Source organism: Rhinoraja longicauda, chromosome 4 (assembly GCF_053455715.1).
Source record: "Rhinoraja longicauda isolate Sanriku21f chromosome 4, sRhiLon1.1, whole genome shotgun sequence".
In the NCBI taxonomy this organism is placed as follows: Eukaryota; Metazoa; Chordata; class Chondrichthyes; order Rajiformes; family Arhynchobatidae; genus Rhinoraja; species Rhinoraja longicauda.
The window spans coordinates 84,436,634-84,453,453 of NC_135956.1; positions in this window are offsets into that span (position 1 = coordinate 84,436,634).

Sequence of the window (16,820 nt, forward strand, 5' to 3'; positions counted from 1 at the left end):
AGTGAGGATTCGACTGAGGGGTGGGGAAAGTGAGGATTCACCCGAGACTGATGGGTGGGGAAAGTGAGGATTCACCTGAGACTGATGGGTGGGGAAAGTGAGGATTCACCTGAGACTGATTGATGGGTGGGGAAAGTAAGGATTCACCCACCCATGACTACTTATAGGCAAGAGGGAAAGGACAGGACCGAAGATTTATCTGAACCGAGCAAAAGGAAGAGAAAAGAACCACAGGTGTTCAAATTTGTTTGGGACTGAAACAAAGGATTAAAAAGTGCTAAAATTTGATAATGTGCATGCGACCTGATAGAAAGACCAAACATTTGGAGATATATCTGTGACTGAGAAAAAGGAAAATAACGAGACCACAGATGTGGTGATTTGTTGGGATTGAGAAAAGAGATGGTGCAGGGAATATTTTCGCTCCTTTCTTTAGCTCACTCCCAGATGAATATTCACAACTTTGTTCTCTTCATTTTCCTTCACATCTCTGCCTCTTATGTCCCCTTCAATCTTCACGTCCCTGCTCCCTTATGTCCCCTTCAATCTCAGGTCTATCAATGCATGTGTGCTCTCTCTCTTTCACTCCGTCTTCCTCAGTTCCAGGGATTCTCCAGATCTTCGGCAAAAAGAAAAGACATGGAGATTCTGTCTCTTCAATCATAGATGAAGGAGGGCAGAGATGTGGAGACTCGTCTAAAGGGTCACCAATGACCTTAAAATTAAAGTAGTGTAAATAGGTAAAGACAAGTCTCAATGTGCTACCATGAGAGGCTCTCCAACTGACTTCCAGAAACTCGGCATCATGAACTGTGAGAATGGAGAGTAGCTTTAGGGAAATACAGCCAGATTAAGTGAATGGGAAGGACATGCCAGCTGATAATGTAGATATAATTTTTTTAAAGCAGCAATAGGCTTTTTTAATTGTTAGAGTTTGAAAGGTGTTCCAACGGCTTGCATGTTTTAAATTAAACACTGAAAACTAGCACCAGGACAGTAAGTAATTAGGAAGGCAAGCCATATCTTGTCTTTTATTACAAGAGAGAATATTTCTGAATTCACTTATGTAGGACTCTGGTGAGATCACATCAGGATGTAATGTACAGGTCTTGTCTTCCAACCTAAGAGGGGATCTTATCGAAACGTATAAGATTATTAAGGGGTTGGACACGTTAGAGGCAGGAAACATGTTCCCAATGTTGGGGGAGTCCAGAACAAGGGGCCACAGTTTAAGAATAAGGGGGAGGCCATTTAGAACGGAGATGAGGATAAACTTTTTCAGTCAGAGAGTTGTGAATCTGTGGAATTCTCTGCCTCAGAAGGCAGTGGAGGCCAATTGGCTGAATGCATTCAAGAGAGAGCTAGATAGAGCTCTTAAGGATAGCGGAGTCAGGGGGTATGGGGAGAAGGGGAGAAGGCAGGAACGGGGTACTGATTGAGAATGATCAGCCATGATCACATTGAATGGCGGTGCTGGCTTGAAGGGCCGAATGGCCTACTCCTGCACCTATTGTCTATTGTCTAAGGAAGAATTTTCTTGAAACTGAGAAAGTATTGCAAAGGGTCACCAGATTGGTTTTTAGATTTGTAGATTTAATGAATGAGGACAGATTAAGCAGACTGCTTTTATTGTCTCCAGCATGTGGAAGAGTAAGAAGCGACTTCATCAAAATATACAACAGGCTTCGCAGAAGAAATGCAAGGATGATGCACTGGTTGGAGAATCCAAAACTACAAGTCGCAGTTCTCAGAATTAAAAAAATACGCAGAACAGGGAAAGAAAGATTATGGATACAAAGAACTTCGGATGCTGGTTTACAAAAAAAGACACAAAGTGTTAGAGTGACTCAGTGGGCCATAAGTCATCGCTGTGGACGGATAGGTGATGATTCACTCAAAACCCTTCGTCAGACTGATTGTAGAGGTGGAGGGGGGAGTAAGAAAGCTGGCAGAGAGGAGGCAGGCAGGGCAAAGTTACTGTGGCTGAGTTACTCCGGCATTTTGGGTCTTGCTTATAGGAAAGATTATATATTCAGAGGGAAGAGATGAACTTCCCTACCCTTATTTGTGAGGTGAGTTTCTGTGTGCATTTAAGAGAGAAAATAAAAAGAATTTTAAATGCTGTCTGGTTAGTTCAGCTAAGATTGGCAAAGTGGTGCAGCTGGTGGAGTTGCCTTCTCATTGCTCCAGTGATCCAGTTCAATGCTGACTTCCATAGCTGTCTTTGTGGAATCTACACATTCTTCCTATGACTATGAGGTTTTTTGTTTTCTGGGTGCTCCGTTTCCTCTTGCATCTCAAAGACATGTGGGTTTAAGATTATTGTCCCTCGTGTATAGCTAAGTAGCAGACTCTGGGGATTGTTGATGGAAACTTTGAGAGAATAAAACATGGGATTAATGTAAATAGATGCAGACTTGGGTGGGCTGAAGGGCCTGTTTCCATGTTGTATGACCCTCTGACTTCTGTGACCTCAGTGGCACAATGGTGAAAGATTAGTCACGGTCTCTCTGAATGGCAGAGTATACCTGCGGTGCCAGATGCCTTACTCCTGCTTCCATTTTCTTTTTGTTTTCCAGCTCCCAATTTACAATCTCAAGTCTCTTTGTCCCACTGAATCAGCAATCTATATTCCTTCATCCCACTGAATCAGCAGTTCATTTACAAAACGTTCAACTGCACTAATTTTAACAAGCTAAATCACAGTTTATTCAGCGAACCAATGTTTCTTGGTAAGATTGTTCCCTAAAATGTGATAAATGATTAGTTTATTTAATCATGTTGCATGAATCCCCAATCTTGTCTTGAAAAGATTATGTAACGAGTTACTGCATTAATTCCCTTTATTATGAGATCTGACTCGTACAATGTTTTTGTCCGAGATTTTATGTTGAAGAGATTGAAAAGAAAACTGATAAAGGCATTAAAAAAACAGGGTTGAAGATAAATTATTTCGTTTCCACTCTAGTGAAGGAAGAAAAGGACAAGAGTACAAAATTAGGAAGACTAAAAATTGGAATATAATTTTCACTAGCCGATAATGTATACATACATTCATACAAAGCATGAAATGTTCATCAATTCCTTCGAAATGAATTTTAAGATACAATAGAAAGCTCGAAGAGAAAGTGAGGATAAAATGCATTGCCGAACATTGTGATTTATTTGTTTCTGCCACTGGGGATTCTCACAGGCAACTGCCTTCATCCAGGTTTCATGGCTTTTGGTTTTTGTTAGTCAATTACTAATATTCTCTGGGGTAGTACAGTGTTACAGCCGGTAGTGTTGTTACTCCATGGCTCCAGGGACTGGAATCCTAACCTTGCATAACGTTTGTGTGGGTTGAAATGTTCCCCCAGTCGCCAACGGGGTTTCCCTGGGAGCTCAAGTTCCCTCTCATATGCCAAAGGCTAATTGGCTAAAATAAATAGTCCCTAATGTAAGTGGGGAGCAGGAGAGTTGGGAGGGGCGGGGATGAGAGGAGTAATTGACGGGAGAATAGAATGTGGGATTAGTCAATATGGGAAATTGTTCAATAGTCAACATGCATTCAGTGGGTTGAAGGGCCCAATTCTATGCTTTGTGACTCTGTGGGTCTCATCCTCAAGCCTGAATGTATGCATCACAAGCAGTGCCAACATTTATTGCCCATACAGTTATCCTCATGAAGGTGGTGCAGACTTTGTGGTGAAGATACTCCAACAAGATAGCTGCTGAGCCATTTCAAATTATATATTTGATATCCCAATAACCTAAATTTTTCTTTCATTCAATGTTTTACTCCCATGAGTTTTCCAATCAGAATCTTCATCGTCTACTGGATAATTTAATTAACTTTGAATTAACACTTTCATCGTGTTAATTTAAAAACATTTACTAGCCATTTGGATCTAATCTTCCTCAGCAAGCTGAGACACGTAAGACAATAAAGAAAGCATTTTCGCAAAATGGTGATGAATGCAGAGCTCTGAGATGAGGAGGGAAATGGGTGTCAAGTGTATAACTCAAGAAAGCCTAGAATGCAAGTTAAGCAAGTAATTAGGGAAGTTAACAGGATTTTATCATTTATTGCTGGAGCATGAGATTCCTTTAGAAAAGGACATTGATGAGATTTCATCTGGAGAACTGTGTTCTATTCCAAACATCAAACCCAGCAAACCATCTAGTCAGCAACAAGCACTCTTGTTTATCACTTTAAGACCGGTCTTCCATGTGGCTTTACCTCTTGTAATGATTCCAATGAGTGCTCTCCTATAGGTCACAGCACAGTTGCAAAATTTCAGTGAAAGGGAATTCAGTTTTGGTCTGCAACTTTTCATTAGGAGTGGTGGTGATCTAATCCGGCTGGCTGATACACAACCACAAAGCTACCTGCAGAGTGATGATTGTGAGTTTGTGAATAGTGTCATTCTGAGAGAGGAAGTGAATTCATGCTGCACACCCCAATAAATGCCTCGACGTATCTAGTAATCTGTTGGAAAATAGATTATTGGATATATGTAACAATGTACAAGTTCAATTGGAATTGCATTCCACAATCCTGTTAGCAACTATCTATCCAAAAGCTTTCCAAATCTTAGATGTTGGGTAACTTTTACTTACGCTGCAATGGAAACAGATATTGTATATCAGATACTGCATAATGTTTAGATTTGCTTTTGTGTCATTACAATTGCTTACGCTTCCATGCAGAAATAAACCAGAGCTCTACACAAAGCTCCACAAAGTAAATTTGGTGCTGGACATATCTGAAGCTTTGTGGAAGGCCTCCAATGCACAGAGCACTCTATAAACAATTGAACTCGTATACTGCCCAGTCAAAGTCTCCTTTTGACTTCCTATCAATGGTGTTCCCCAGTACATAAGAAAAATAGCGAATGAATAACGTGGCAGATTCTTCCAAATCTGGTTCAACTGTATAGTACTTCTACAGAGTAAATGGTATGGAGAGGTGCTGCTTGGTTTAAAAGAAACTTTAATGGACAGTATTTTTGTTACTGATAACAGAAAAACAATAATCTCCAGCTGTGAGGTGTATGAATGTAACAATGAATTAACTAGAATTAACCATCACAGCACTTTTATGCACATTCATCAACAATCAGAAGTAACAGGAACAAATAAATCAAACGGGTTTCGACCCACAAACCAAAGATTGATTGTAAAACTACACTGTATTTTTCAGGTTAAAATGTTGATGGAAATTTAAATAGGATGTGACATATCTAATTTAACTTTGGTTCAATTTGGTATCAATTCTTGGTCTTGCATTCCTGAGTCAGTTTAGCCTAATGGTGTAGGTAGATCATTTTTTGTTAGGTTTTATTTGTACATAATTCATATTGGCAATTATGAAGTGCGTTAAAATCAGCACAGCATAACTCATCATTCAATTTATTAATTCAATGTTTCCATGGTGAAACATGTGATTTCCACTGTACATTTTCTCAGATCAAGCAGTTTGGATTGGGAACTACAGTATAAACACTGCTGTAGTTTCTACATGGTGAAACCAAAATGTATAAAAATGGCCTTTAATAAAATCTGTCAATGTGCACTTTAACCACGTGATTTTTTTCTATTACAAATCTCAAATTGTGAAGTACAGAAGCAAATAAATAAATGATGGGTCTTTGTCCCAAACATTATGGAGGGCACTGTAAAAGGTGAAAATTACATAGTAAAACATAAATTCATCAACTCAAGTGTAATACAGCTGAATAACTATTGTGGATGCAATCATTTAGTGAACTTTATTTTAATTTATAATTTTTTTTAAATTTAGAAACTGTTAATGAGCCAAGGTCAGAAGCATAAACATAATTAGCAATTTACCTCAAATATGAAAATTATATTTTTTCATCCCTTGTAATCATTAAATTGTACATATAAGACAACGTTAATAGGATTGTACAATGAATGGGTTAATGAGGTATGAATTAAGACGCTAGAGTGGATTATGAAAGTAATATCTTATGTCTTTTCCGATCTTTGTGACTTTAGCTGTCAAAGACTTATAATGCTTAATTACTTGGAAGAAAATGCGAGAAACCTAATTAAAAGATAAAGTGATGTATGTGTAAGAAAATAACTGCAGATGCTGGAACAAATCGAAGGTATCACAAAAAGCTGGAGTAACTCAGCGGGTCAGGCAGCATCTCAAGAGGGTGACGTTTTGTGTCGAGACCCTTCTTCAGACTGATGTCAGGGGAGGGGGCGGGACAAAGAAAGGATGTAGTTGGAGACAGGAAGACAGTGGGAGAACCGGGAAGGAAGGGGGAGGGGAAAGAGAGGGACAGAGGAGCTATCTAAAGTTAGAGAAATCAATGTTCATACCGCTGGGCTGCAAGCTGTCCAAGCGAAATATGAGGTGCTGTTCCTCCAATTTGCGGTGGGTCTCACTATGACCATGGAGGAGGCCCATGACAGAAAGGTCAGACTGGGAGTGGGAGGGGGAGTTGAAGTGCTGAGCCACCGGGAGATCAGGTTGGTTAAGGCGGACTGAGCGAAGGTGTTCAGCGAAACGATCGCCGAGCCTGCGTTTGGTCTCGCCAATGTAGAGAAGTTGACATCTGGAACAGCGGATACAATAGATGAGGTTGGAGGAGGTGCAGGTGAACCTCTGCCTCACCTAGAAAGACTGTTGGGTCCTTGGATGGAGTCGAGGGGGAGGTAAAGCGACAGTGTTGCATCTCCTGCGGTTGCAGGGGAAAGTACCTGGGGAGGGGGTGGTTTGGGTGGGAAGAGACGAGTGGACCACGGAGTTACGAAGGGAACAGCCTCTGCGGAAAGCAGAAAGGGGAGGAGATGGGAAGTTGTGGCCAGTAGTGGGATCCCGTTGGAGGTGACGGAAATGTTGGAGGATAATGTAGCTGAGTGAACATATACTAATAAACTGTGTTACTTGTTTCTTGGTTAACTTTGCCCTACTGTTAATAACCATCAAAGTGTTTCCAAATTCTGGGAATAACATTTAATTTTCATCTGAATTAAGGTTAGAAAGTACCGACGCGGGTGTAGTTAGAAAAAATTGTTAAAAAAAATGGAAGTAGCTCAAAGAACTCAGGGAATGTTTTAGAAACGATGCCAGTAATTTCGAAGCTAGATTAAAACATGCCAACCAATGCACAACTTAAGTCAGAAGAACTCATTCAACCAAATTTTGTTCTTTTAGTGAAAAAGACATCAGGAAAATGTTTCTGTACACCTTTGTAATTAATTGATATTTACCTGATGTTAATACATCAAACAAGTAAAAATAAATAACCTATGGAACTGAAGATAAAAACATAAAATGCTGGAAAATGAGAATGTATCCACCTGTAGTTCAAAACAGTAAACTAGGTCATTGAATCGACATCATCATTGACAAATGGCAAGTGTACTGCCATTTACGAACAAAATGTTGGAATGTCATCACAGGCCAATGTGATGCACTTCAGGATAATTATTGATAACCATAGATATACTGTATACATTGCTTAAAAATATTAGTAAGCATCCTTGTAAAAAGAAAAGAAAGTGCTTTATAAAATGATAATTAATTCAACATAATCAACATTGCAATGAAGCACTCTACAAAATATCAATAAATCAGCACCTTTATAAAGCTCAGCTTACACCGAAAAAAAAGATAGTTTGCAGTAACCCTCTCAGAGCAGGTGTCGAGATGAATGCTTAGACCTGCTGTCATGGTGATTATCACTAGCTTTCTCTTGGTAGTCCAAAGAGCTGTCAGAAATTCACAGGGTAGTGTAGAATACCAACAAAGTACAGTACATTTGCTAAGAAAGCTAGCAAAGGACAAACACGTCTGTGAAACAATTATGTTGCAAAGAAAAATAAGTTTTAAAATGTAGGTTGAAGTTATGGAAGGAATTATCAATTTATCATTGCTATATCTTCATGAAAAGCATATATTGAATGCTATGGCAAGTACATCAGTGAAAATACACAATTAAATTTAACTTAAGATGATGTAAGACCTTTTCAGTCATTGTGATTCATGTGATGTTCAATATTATAACCACGGGTCAAGATGATCACGAACAGAGTTCAACTTCATCTGGGATTATATTTGATGTCTTTTCATTCCTTGGAACAATAGCAGTTTACAGAGGGCACTGAAAATAGTGTGAACGGACAGTTAGTTTCCAAGAAGAATCATTGAGAGCCAGTGTCTCTATGAGTCAGAGGCAGATAAAATAGATGACATCTAAAACAGGCATGTGGATTGTAGTCTACCGTTAATCCACACAACGCTAACCTCGCTTTGCTGACAACTTTAAATGATTGCTCAATATAGACAGCACAGGATGCACCATACAGTTAACTTAAAGCAATGTCTGCAGCTAGGAATGGGGAATTACACAAAAAGCCGGAGTAACTCCGCGGGTCAGACAGTATCTCTGGAGAAAAGGAATTGGTGACATTTCGGGTCAGACTGAGAGTGAGGGAACTTCCCTAACTCTCAGTCTAAAGAAGGATCTCAACCCAAAACGTCACCTATTCCTTTGCTCCAAAGATGCTGTCTGACCCGCTGAGTTACTCCAGCTTTTTGTGTCTATCTTTGGTTTAAACCAGCATCTGCAGTTCCTTCCTACACAATGGGAAATTACACCTTTGCAAAGGGACATTATAGAAATCTGGCTATGGGAAGTAAAAGACTGGAAGCTTAATGTTCCAGAGTTCATTGATTAAGGAGAACATCAGGGCAGTAGACGGAGATGACATAACTGAAGGATCACCCAGTGAGACTATTTGAGTGGTGCTGAGTAATAAAAATAAGTTGATCACCATGTTGGGATTGTACTATAGGTCCCCCAAGAGTCAATAGGAATTAGAGGAACTGATATACCGGAAGATTACAGATAACTGCAAGACTAATAGATTGTCCTGGTGGGGAATTTTTATTTTCCCAATATAATCCTCAGGCAATATGTCGAGGGACCAACAGAAGAATAAGGCTTGACCTACTTTTAGGAAATCGGGCTGGACATGTGACTTAAGTGTCAGTGACTAAGCATTTTGTGACCAGCGATCACAGTTCTATTAGCTTTAAAATAGTTCTGGGTAAGGACAAGCCTAGTCCACAGATTAAAGCTCTAAATTGGGACAAGGCCAACTGTGATGGCATCAGGTAGGAACTTGCATAAGTTATTTGGAGTAGTCTGTGGGCAAATGGACGTCCAGAAAGTGCAATGCATTTAAAAGTGTGATAGTGAGAGTTCATATTCCTGTTAGAGTGAAGGCAGACAGGAGACAGGCGGACAGCAGAAGAACCCTGGATGATGAGAGAAACCGAGATTCTGGTCAGGAAAAAGAAGGACATCAGGAAAGCAAATAAGATAGCTCTGGCAGATAAGAGGAAAGAGAATCCAAAAAGACTTTGTAAGTATATGATGGGAAAAAGAATAGGGAGAACACTTATCTAAACAAGCGAATCATTTTTACTACACTCCAATCCTCTGGCATAATCTCCCATATCGAAAGAACTTTAGAAGATTATGTTCAGCTAACCACCCGCCCTTCCACCCAGTTATTTCCTCCTGTACTTCCCCACAAATCCCTGGTGACTTCCCACCTCTAAATTCAGCTAAGTTTTCTCATACCTCCATGCTGTTAATTTTTAATATGCCTTGCATCTCAACAATCTCCTCCTTCGCTGTAACTTTGGAAGCATCCCTGTGCTTGAGGAAGACAGATGCAAAGTTTGCAGCATTCATTTACGACTGACAATTTTTATCTTTAATGGGCCCCACCCCACCATGTTCCACCCTCTCCCTATTTATGTGCCGACACAACACTTTCGGATGCCCATTTATGTTGGCAGCAAAGCTTTTTTCACATGGTCTCTTTGCCTTTGTTATTTTAATTTTCAATTCTTCGCTGATTGTTTTGCAATCAGCCACATTCTCATTGTACGTAACTTTATTGGTGGTCTATCCCTTAATTGAATGGATCACATGTAAGTAAATCATGAATCAATTAGTTTGGGTGATTTCATGTAAATATTTATTTTGTGAGCTATCTGGTGGAATGATGAGGTGGTTAATAAGGAGAGCCTAATAATTATGACAGAAGATTTCAAGTCAGTGCCATTGAATGATGATGATGATGAAGATGGCAGTGTTTCGGGGTCTGAAAATCTAATGAAGATTGTTGGGACCATTGGGAGTGGAGTTGAAATACTTGACAGTGTCAGTTTCAGTTTAGTTTATCATCACGTGCACCGAGTGAAAAGCTTTTGTTGCGTGCTAACCAGTCAGCGGAAAGTCAATATACGATTACAATTGAGCTATTTACAGTGTATAAATACATGATAAGGGGATAACCTTTAGTGCAAGGTAAAGCCAGTCCGATCACAGATAGTTCGAGGGCCACCAACAAGGTAGATAGTAGTTCAGGACTGCTCTCTAGTTGTGGTAGGATGAATCAATTGCCTAATAACAGCTGGGAAGAAACTATCCCTGAATCTGGAGGTGTGTGTTTTCACACTTCTAGACCTTTTGCCCGATGGGAGGGTGGAGAAGAGAGAGTGCAACCCGTCCTTGATTTTGCTGTTGGCCTTGCCATGGCAGCGTAGGTATAAATTGAGTCAATGGAAAGGAGGTTAGTTTGAATGATGGTCTGGGCTGCGTCCACAATTCACTGCAATTTCTTGCAGTCTTGCATGGGGCTGTTACCAAATCAAGCTGTGATGCATCCTGATTAAATGCTTTCTGCGGCGCATGTGTAGACGTTAGTGAGACATGCCGAACGTCCCAAGCCTTCTCAGGAAGTAGAAGTGTTGGTGTGCTTTCTTGGTTGTTACTTCAATATGGGTGGTCCAGGAGAAGTTGTTGGTAATATTGACTTCTAGGAATTTGAAGTTTTCATCCATCTCTACTTCGGCACTGGGGTTTGCTTCCTGAAGTCAATCACTATCTGCTTTGTCTTGCTGACATGGAGAGAAAGATTGTTGTCCTGACACCAGGCCATAAGGTTCTTGATATCCTTTCGATTAATATTGTTTAAAGAGATCGAAAAGTGTAATTTATGGAAGCAGTGTATTGGAGCCCATACCAGAATGTTGCCTTTTCCAGCCCACTGCATATTGAACACATATTGCATATTGATCTACTTGTTTCCCTACAAGATAGAGAAGGCTAAGGATTCCTAATACTGAGTTAAGATATTTCACCTCATCTCAGGCCAAAATGAATGACCTTTTTTTCTGAGACTATGATCTCTGGTTGTACACTGCTCAGGGGAAATATTCTTCCTGCATCCAGTCTATCAAGCCCTTTAAGAATTTTGTATTCAATGAGATCTCTCTCATTTTTCAAAATTTCAGACCTTACAAGTCTAGTCTACTCAACGCCTTATACAACAAAGCTGCCTTCCTTAGAACCAGTCTAGTTAACATTTGATCAAGTATGACAAGTATAAACTATCTTCAGTAAGGAAACCAATACTGTACCTAAAACTCCAGGTGAGGTCTCACCATGATTCTATATAATTGCAGCAAAATATTTTTACTCCTTTGCTCAGATCTTCCTTTAAGAACATTCCATTTGTTTTCTCAATTACTTTCTGCATCTTCATTTGGTTTTCGGTAACTTGTATGTAAGGACACTAAATCTCAGGGATATGCAGTGAATCGAGAGATATCGATTATGTGCTGACTGATAAGACTTTGTCTTGGAATCATGTTCAGCACAGACATTGTGTACCTAAGGGCCTGTGCCTGTGCTCTGATGTACTGATCTGTATTCTATGTTCTATCTCTTTGAACTACAAGCTCGCGCCATTTAAAAAGTAAACCCATTTTCTGTTTTATTCACAAAATTAATAAATTCACATTTTTATACATAACTGTCATGCTCTTGCCTACTTACATTCCTTTGAAATCTCTTTACATTCTTCTCCCAATTCATAATTGCACTTAGTTTTGAGTCAACAGTAAACTTGAATTTACAATATATGGTCCCTTCAGCCTAATTTCCGATAGATTGTGAATAGTTGGGGCATAAGCACTAATCCTTGTGCACTCCACAAGTCATAGCCTGCCAGGTTGAAAGGATCGATTCATTTCCATTCTTTGCTTACTGTCTGATAACCAATTCTCAATTCATGTAAACATATTAATTCCAATACATGTCAGTATATTACCTCCAAGTTTGTGTGTTCTAACCTTATTCACCATTATCTCGCATGAGATGTTATTGAAAGCCTTCTGTAAATCTCCACCTTATTTGTCCAGCAGTCAAAGAACTAATGTAGATTTGTCAAACATGATTTTTCTTTCATAAATTTATGTTGACTCAGCTCAATTGAATTATTCTTGTCAGGATGTTCTATTAATATGACATTCATTATAGATCTCAGCATGCAGTAATGTCACAGAATGACTGCAGATGGATGGAGGCTGAAGTCTCTACCAGTTCTAAGTAAGAGTAATCCTTCTCATCTAATATCCCTGCCTTCTCCCCGGTGTCCTGCAAATTATTTCCATTCCTTTAATGCTACAATTGAAACTGCACCACTATATCTGGCAGTACTTCCAGACACTAAAGGGCCTGTCCCACTTAGGCGATTTTTTAGGCGACTGCCGGCGACTGTCAAAGTCGTAGCAGATCGCCAAAATTTTCTTTTACCCTACGACAATGACCACGACAATGCCCCTGGCTAAGAGATTACACCGTCTTCGGAAACATCGCGAAATTCCCACGCTTATCAATGCTTCTCCGGCGTCCTAATTTTCGCTGAAATCACTGACAAGTCTGTAATTACTTGAGAGTTTTGAAATATAACATCTTGCCCGGGTTACTTGAAAACTAAGCTTCACGGTAACAAGGCATAAACTGGATTGACTTCCAGTTTACTAATAGCAGTATTAAGAAATTTAATTTTAAACGTGGTTAAATGGATTTTTGTGCGGAGTGTGGGGATTCTTTGAAAATGTACGTGAGATGGATATCTGGTTTCTGGGTTGTATATCTGGATTGGGAGCCTACTTTAAAAGTAATCGCTGATGGCCATAAACATCGCAAAATTCCCATGCTTACCTGACCGTCAAACTATTGCCTCCAATCTACCTGTCAAATGACCTGACGGTAAATAAATTGGTTAAACACAAGTATTTTATGGTATCTTCTAATGACTACTTAATTTAATATTACGTGCTTCTAAATGCATCTGCGACAACCTAGCAAACCTGGGGACAGCATGCGACAGCGCCCGCAATAAGCTAGGATACCTGGCGACAAGCCAGCTGTCGCCGAGAAATTTCTATCCGGAAAATTTCCACTACGATTCTTTGAAGACTCCTCGCGATCATGCCCGTGATACCCCGGCGAACTGTCAGCGACAGCCTAGTCGCCGGCAGTCACCTTAAAATCGCCTAAGTGGGACAGGCCCTTTACTATTTGATGCGGATTTCTTTTCCCTCTATGTGTGCTATTTGAAAGAATCGTCAACTTAATTGCTGGTTGATTTGTTCTGGCTATTATAATGATGCTTTCGACGGTTGGTGTTTTCATGGGTTATTTAAATGTTGCAAATGTCTACATAATTTGTAGCATGTCACACAGTTGAAGGATTCTTTGCTGCCTTAAAAATTTCTATACAATTTGCATGCTCCGATACAATGATGGTCTAATGAGCTATGGTTTTAGAATATTGTATGGAATAATAATAGATTGAGCAACGGTCACACTGAATAAGACATGTCGTTAGAAGAAAGCAGAACAGTAGAATATTTCATTATTTCTTGGCAGAGAACAGCAGGCAAAGCAAGCTATTTTGCAAGGATTGGTACAACATGGTTTGACAGCATGCGCATTGTTTTACGCGGATCCCTTTGGGTGTTAGAGCTAAATGGGATGAATGTCTTCAACATACAGCTGGTATGTAACCATCAACAACATAAGATTCAGGTAAAAACCTTGTTTCATTGCAGCAATCCGCAGGCTTTTGGACTGAAGCATTCTGCTGTACAAGCTGTATTTGAGCTACCACTGCAAACTATATGGTGGCTTAAGGGCGATCATTTGATGGCTTGGCTCATAACTGCTGTACAGAGCCGATTGAAGTATGTAATGCATGTTTGAATTTAACATGGCAGGGCTGTCGACTTTCACAATGAAATAACCTTGCCTGGATTATGTTGGATGAGCCCTGCAGTGTTCAAGAGAACCTATGTCAAGATTCAAAGCAGTCTGCTGCCATCTACACAACCGTGTCATCTCGAGGCGATAGCCCAAGCCCTCAGTATATGATAGAAAGAGGAATATGAAGAAGCAGGTAATGTACGTGGCTCACCTCTTGGACTATCCAAGAAAAACTATTTCAAAGGCCATTCCACTGGTCTTAATTCCAATTAACCATTCATCACTGCACCTTACTTCCCTTTCGCTGGTAATCACAACACCTTGGTAATGTAAAAATGAAAAACAAGACGAATTAAACAGTACAAATTAATTTTCTGTTAAATCTTGCACTTTCTCACACACATAAAACTGATCATCCCTTTGTACTGTTTACCTCTCCAGGTAGCCCTTAACAGAGCCATCCCACTATCTGCAATATGGCTGGTGGAACATCGCTACTTATCATTGGAAGAAATTGCGGATCACCTTTTCTGGATGACCTCTGGTTGCTTCAGGTCTAGAAAGTATTGCAATGGATTGTACCACCTCTGCAAGGCATCCACAGACATCCGCTGACAGAGAGACAATCATGAGGACACTGACAGAGCGTGGAACTCAATAGCCTTTCGGAATGGTTGCAGTGCCACTTCACAGGCACGGCCAGGGGATCATGGAACGTGATTGTGCTGTCTTCTCTCAGGAGCAAAGTAACTCACCAGGTTTGGTCCTGAGAGGAGACAGCACAACCATGCTCCATGAATCCTTGGCAGTGCCTGTGAAGTGGCACTTCAAACATCCTAAAAAGATGTGAATGTCAGATCACAAACTCGATCTGAAGCTGTAATAACAGCAGTTAGAACATGCACAGTAGGAGTCCAGGGTTTTACTGTACCACTCTGACACTGGACGGCTTTGAAAACTACAATAAAGGCCATGAAACAATCCGTTATGGTTGGGTTCACCTGTAAAAGAGAATGGGCCTCCAATTCCATACTGGGAAGAATTATTGTGCCCAAAGTCCTGCATTTGGAATTTCTGCACAGATCTACGTTTTAAGAGTTAACTATTCCAATTTTAAAACTTCTCACCGTTAACTCACTTCTTTACATTTTCAAAAAAATTGCAATTTCATGACAAGGAACAAGTTGTAAAATAGATTGGCTCACTTAGACAAAAGACAATAGACATTAGACAATAGGTGCAGGAGTAGGCCATTCGGCCCTTCGAGCCAGCACCGCCATTCAATGTGATCATGGCTGATCATTCTCAATCAGTACCCCGTTCCTGCCTTCTCCCCATACCCCCTGACTCCGCTATCCTTAAGAGCTCTATCTAGCTCTCTCTTGAATGCATTCAGAGAATTGGCTTCCACTGCCCTCTGAGGCAGAGAATTCCACAGATTCACAACTCTCTGACTGAAAAAGTTTTTCCTCATCTCCGTTCTAAATGGCCTACCCCTTATTCTTAAACTGTGGCCCCTTGTTCTGGACTCCCCCAACTTTGGGAACATGTTTCCTGCCTCTACCGTGTCCAACCCCTTAATAATCTTATACGTTTCGATTAGATCCCCTCTCATCCTTCTAAATTCCAGTGTATACAAGCCTAGTCACTCCAGTCTTTCAACATATGACAGTCCCGCCATTCCAGGAATTATATTGGCTCATATATTACAGTGGCTCATATCTGTGCTGGGAGAATGTAGTTCAAGTTTCTCTCCAGGACCTCAGCATATAATGCATGTTTTAGTGTCATACAGTGTGGAAACAGGCCCTTCGCCCAACGTCCCATCTACACTAGTTCCACTTGTCTGCATTTGACCCATATGCCTCTGAGCCTGTCCTATTCATATTCCTGTCTAATTGTTTCTTAAACGTTGCAATAGTCCCTGCCTCAACTACCTCCTCCGGCAGCTCACTCTATACGCCCACCACCATTTGTGTGAAAATGCTACCCCTCAGATTCCTATAAAATCTTTCCCCTCTTCACCTTAAAACTATGCCCTCTGGTTCTCCATTCCCCAACTATGGGCAAGACACACAGTCTACCTGATCTATTCTACTCATGATTTTGTATACCTCTATATGATCACCCTTCATCCTCCGGTGCTCCAGGGAATAGAGTCCCAGCCTACTCAAACCTCTCTCTATAGCTCAAACTATTGAGTCCTGGCAACATTCTTGTAAATCTTCTCTGCACCCTTTCCAACTTAACATCTTTTCTATAACATGGTGTCCAGAACTGAACACTATACTCTAAATGTGGCCTCACCAATGTCTTATATAACTGCAACATGACCTCCCAACATCTATACTCAATAATCTGACTGATGAAGACCAATGTCCTAAAAGCCTTTTTGACCACCCCATTTACTTGTGATGCCACCTTCAAGGAACCATGTATCTGCACCTAGATCTCTCTGCTCTACAACACTTCCCAGAGCCCTACCATTCACATTGTAGATCCTGCCCATGTTAGACTTTCCGAAATGCAACACCTCACATTTCTCTATTAAATTCCATCAATCATTTCTCAGCCCACCTTGTCAACCAATCAGGATCCTGCTGTAATTTTTGATAACCATCTTCACTATCTGCAATGCGGCCCACTTTTGCACCATTTGCAAACTTGCTAATCTTGCCATGTACACTGTTATCCAAATCATTGACATCGATGACAATCAGTAACGGG